We start from the raw sequence: 5241 nt of genomic DNA on the forward strand, positions 1-5241 counted from the left end.
TTTTTACCTACTACGAATATATAGTTTGGATGCGGTTATGGTGGTCAAACTTTTTGTTGCCAGGTTCGTAACTTTTTTTTTTTCCCCCAGGATGACAGTGCGCAGGACAGTACACTGGACTGTTCACAGGACTGCACGACAACAGATTTAGTGGAGGCTGCACCTGCCAGGACTCAATCGAGGCAAGGTCCAAGGAAACGGAAAGCCACCTCAGACGTTTCACATGAACTGTTGAGCCTTGCAAAAAAGGTGTTAACAAACAATGTTAGCCCTGCGTTGCAGGGGTTTGGACACTATGTTGTTGACAAACTGGCCAAAATGGACGACAGCCAAAGAACACTAGCGGAGCGTCTAATATTGGAAGCAGTAAACAAGGGTACAGATGGCGATTTGGACAAGCACACTCGTTTGGTCTATTCCCGGCCAATGCAGCGGACAGAGCCCTCATATTACAATGGTTGGTCACAGTGTCAGACACCAATGCGACACAATGTTCCCGTTTCCCACTTCGTCCAGCCACCCCCTAACCACTCCTACACGCCAATACCTTCACATATGGCTTCGCCCGTCAGGCACCAAAGTTATCAGCCGGAAGAATCGTCGTATCACAATTTGTGATTTCCTAACTTCTTTTACATTACTTTTTATTTTATTGTCTTGTTAAAATAATGTTTCAAATAAAAGCTTTTATTAGAAATTCTATCACGACTGTTTGATTGGTGTGTCTCGATCACAGCACTGTATGAGGGCACAAATTAACGTAACAAATTCATGTACAGTTAACTAATACAAAAAAAATGGAATCATAGTTTAACTAAATATTTTTAATGTAACAACCAAAAATGTATTATTGGCCCGCCTCCAACTGCTGGCACATGTCCCGAAGCTTCTGCAGCTCCTCCATTGCCACATTGTGCTGCTCCTGAATCCGCGCCATAGTGTGGATAAGCCTTTCTATGCCGGCTTAAAGATCCTCCTTGTTCACACTGACGACAGCTGTGGGTCAAAAAACATAACATTAATAACACTGTAGTCTCCCGATGTGTCTTTGCTTCTGTGAAGGAAAAACGAAAAAAAAAAACAGTCAGCATATAAGGCAATACTGACTTGGGGGGGGGTGGTGTTTGGGTTGGGGGTGAAAGAGTGGGCCTGCCACAAAATCAAAATAACTTTATTGTGGGAACCTACTAGGATGTTGAGGCACGGAGGGCACTTCGGGATCAGAGTCCATGTTGAATGCCTCGTGCTGTCGGCGGCGGCGCTGTCTCTTTGCCTCTGTGAAGGAAAAAAAAAAAAAAAGGTCTGTTAGCATATATGGCAACACTGGCTGCCGGGGGAGGGGGGGGGGGGAAGAGGGGACCTGCAACTGAATCCAAATCACATAATTGTGGGAACCTACTAGGATCTGGAGGAGTTGACCCGGAGGGCACAGATCCAGAAGAGGCTGTGCGGGATGCCTCGTGGCGGCGGTGGTGCTGTGTCTTTGCCTCTGTGAAGGAAAAAAAAAAAAATAAATAAAAAAAAAAAGGTCTGTTAGCATATATGGCAACACTGGCTGCCGGGGGAGGGGGGGGGGAAGAGGGGACCTGCCACTGAATCCAAATCACATAATTGTGGGAACCTACTAGGATCTGGAGGAGTTGACCCGGAGGGCACAGATCCAGAAGAGGCTGTGCGGGATGCCTCGTGGCGGCGGTGGTGCTGTGTCTTTGCCTCTGTGAAGGAAAAAATAAATAAAATTTTAAAAAAAAGGTCTGTTAGCATATATGGCAACACTGGCTGCCGGGGGAGGGGGCTCTGCAACGTTCAAACTGCCCCATAGCTGTGCCACATACTTTTGGGTACCTGCGTACTGACCTCTGCGAATCTCCTTGCGAAGCTCCTGCAGGCGCTCTGGGCTTTTGGACTTGAGATCGCCCCATTTTTTCACAATCTGGGCCTTGCTGCGAGTTATCCCAAACCGCTTCCTGAGGCCCTCAGACACCACACGGACAACTTCATCCTTGTGCTGGTTGCGGTGCAGCACCAGCCCAGTTGTCTCGTACTGCATCCGATCCATTGTTCCAATAAGGAACTTGAGCTCTGGGATGCCCATAGGAGGATCACGGCGACTGGCAGCCATTATCAAGATGTCAGGGAACCAAAACAAGCTAGCGCAGGCACGCCGGAACGCTGTAACGTCATCACGCCGTCATAGACCACGAGCGTACATTACGTGACAAGGGTACAGATGGCAATTTGGACGAGCACACTCGTTTGGTCTCTTCCCGGCCAATGCAGCGGACAGAGCCCTCATATTATAATGGTTGGTCACAGTGTCAGACACCAATGCGACACAATGTTCCCGTTTCCCACTTCGGCCAGCCACCCCCTAACTCCTACACGCCAATACCTTCACATATGGCTTCGCCCATTTGGCACCCAAGTTATCAGCCGGAAGAATCGGCGTATCACGATTTGTGATTTCCTAACTTATTTTACATTACTTTTTTTTTTATTGTCTTGTTAACATAATGTGTTAAATAAAAGCTTTTCTTTGAAATTCTATCACGACTGTTTGATTGGTGTGTCTCGATCACAGCACATGTATGTGTATGAGGGCACAAATTAACGTAACAAAGTCATGTACATTTAACTAATACAAAAAAAAAATGAATCATAGTTTAACTAAATTTTTTTAATGTAACAACAAAAATTTTTTTAACCCGGTAATAATATGTATTATTGTCCCGCCTCCAACAGTTGGCACATGTCTTTAATCTTATTCAACTCTCCGATTGCCAGATTCTGCTGCTCCTGAATCTGCGCCAGAGTCACGCACAGCCTTTCAATCCTGGCTTTAACATCTACGATGATCACACTGCCGGCTGCTGTTGTTGAGAAAGCATAAAAACATAACATTAATACCACAGTATTATCCAGATAGTGGGCTGTGATCACATCCCCATAATAGCGTAAAGGATGAATGAAACATGTGAGGCGGCGGAAGGCTCTGAAACGGCCCTTGATGTACAGGGTTACATAGAGAGATGCAGTGAGTGACAATCTTAAGCGAGTTGGAAAAACTTACGTGGCAAGACCTCGTCTGGGGTCATATTCTCCGGAAGAGCATCAGGGGGCCAGTACTGCGGTGACTGGGATGCCTCGGGGTGGCTGCGCTGTTTCTTTGCCTCTGTGAAGGGAAAAAAACAAAAAAATATTTAACATAAATGGCAACAGTGACTGCAGTTGAGGGGGGGGGGGGGAAGAGGGGACCTGCCACCAATTTCTAATCACATTATTGTGGGAACCTACTAGGTTGTTCAGCCGTTGACCCAGAGGGCGCACGGACATGTGAGGCGGGGTGGGAAGCCTCGTGGCTGCGGCGCTGTGTCTTTGCCTCTGTGAAGGGAATTTTTTTTTTTTCTTTAACATAAATGCCAACAGTGACTGCAGTTGTGGGGGGGGGGGGGGTAGAGGGGACCTGCCACCAAATCCTGAACACATTATTGTGGGAACCTACTAGGTTGTTCAGCCGTTGACCCAGAGGGCGCACGGACATATGAGGCGGGGTGGGAAGCCTCGTGGCTGCGGCGCTGTGTCTTTGCCTCTGTGAAGGGAAAATGTTTTTTTTTTTTAACATAAATGCCAACAGTGACTGCAGTTGTGGGGGGGGGGGGGTAGAGGGGACCTGCCACCAAATCCTCAACACATTATTGTGGGAACCTACTAGGTTGTTCAGCCGTTGACCCAGAGGGCGCACGGACATGTGAGGCGGGGTGGGAAGCCTCATGGCTGCGGCGCTTGGTCTTTGCCTCTGTGAAGGGAAAATTTTTTTTTTTTTTTTTTTTACATAAATGCCAACATTGACTGCAGTTGTGGGGGGGGGGAAGAGGGGACCTGCCACCAAATCCTGAACACATTATTGTGGGAACCTACTAGGTTGTTCAGCCGTTGACCCAGAGGGCGCACGGACATGTGATGCGGGGTGGGAAGCCTCATGGCTGCGGCGCTTGGTCTTTGCCTCTGTGAAGGGAAATTTTTTTTTTTTTTTAACATAAATGCCAACAGTGACTGCAGTTGTGGGGGGGGGGAAGGGGACCTGCCACCAAATCCGGAACACATTATTGTGGGAACCTACTGGGTTGTTGAGCCGTTGACCCAGAGGGCGCACGGACATGTGAGGCGGGGTGGGAAGCCTCGTAGCTGCGGCGCTGTGTCGTTGCCTCTGTGAGGGAAAAAAAAATAAAAATTTTTACATAAATGGCAACAGTCACTGCAGGTGGGGGGGGGGGGGGGAAGAGGGGACCTGCCACCAAAACCTAATCACATTATTGTGGGAACCTACTAGGATCTGTAGGCACGGAGGGCAACTCTGGATCAGAGTCCGTGTCAAAGCCCTGGTAAACTCGACGGCGGCGCTGTGTCTTTGCCTCTGTGAAGGGGAAAAATAAAAATTTTTTTTTTACATAAAAAACTTTTTTTTACATAAATGGCAACAGTGACTGCAGGTGGGGGGGGGGGGAGAGGGGACCTTACAACAAATCCTAATCACATTATTGGGTGAACCTACTGGGTTGTTGAGCCGTTGACCCAGAGGGAGCACGGACATCTGAGGCGGGGTGGGAAGCCTCGTGGCTGCGGCGCTGTGTCGTTGCCTCTGTGAGGGGAAAAAATAAAAATTTTTTTTTTACATAAATGGCAACAGTGACTGCAGGTGGGGGGGGGGTAGAGGGGACCTTACAACAAATCCTAATCACATTATTGGGTGAACCTACTGGGTTGTTGAGCCGTTGACCCGGAGGGCACAGCGATATCTGAGGCGGTGTGGGATGCCTCATGGCGGCGTCGGTGTGTCTTTGCGTCTGTGAAGGAAAAAATAATGTTCGATCAGCAGATATGGCAACAGTGATATTTGACCATAGCAGGGCCACATAGTGCTCTGCACCTTTCATTATTGCACCATAGCAGGGCCACATAGTGCTCTGCACCATTCATTATTGCACCATAGCAGGGCCACATAGTGCTCTGCACCTTTCATTATTGCACCATAGCAGGGCCACATAGTGCTCTGCACCTTTCATTGTTGCACCATAGCAGGGCCACATAGTGCTCTGCACCTTTCATTGTTGCACCATAGCAGGGCCACATAGTGCTCTGCACCATTCATTATTGCACCATAGCAGGGCCACATAGTGCTCTGCACCTTTCATTGTTGCACCATAGCAGGGCCACATAGTGCTCTGCACCATTCATTATTGC

At 48.3% G+C, this 5241-nt stretch overlaps 2 long non-coding RNA genes across 2 annotated transcripts; both read right to left on the reverse strand.

The window, feature by feature from the left end:
- Positions 1-545: 545 nt before the first annotated feature.
- LOC138657836 (uncharacterized) lies at positions 546-1491 on the reverse strand. Its single transcript, XR_011317213.1, has 3 exons — positions 1400-1491; positions 1189-1275; positions 546-996 (listed from the first exon to the last, which is right to left on the reverse strand). It is a non-coding gene; the product is annotated as an uncharacterized lncRNA (long non-coding RNA).
- A 1365-nt stretch (positions 1492-2856) lies between these two features.
- Positions 2857-3381, reverse strand: LOC138657837 (uncharacterized). Its single transcript, XR_011317214.1, has 3 exons — positions 3295-3381; positions 3071-3172; positions 2857-2870 (listed from the first exon to the last, which is right to left on the reverse strand). It is a non-coding gene; the product is annotated as an uncharacterized lncRNA (long non-coding RNA).
- Between the last annotated feature and the right edge of the window lie 1860 nt (positions 3382-5241).

This window comes from Ranitomeya imitator, chromosome 1 (assembly GCF_032444005.1).
Source record: "Ranitomeya imitator isolate aRanImi1 chromosome 1, aRanImi1.pri, whole genome shotgun sequence".
Classification (NCBI taxonomy): domain Eukaryota; kingdom Metazoa; phylum Chordata; class Amphibia; order Anura; family Dendrobatidae; genus Ranitomeya; species Ranitomeya imitator.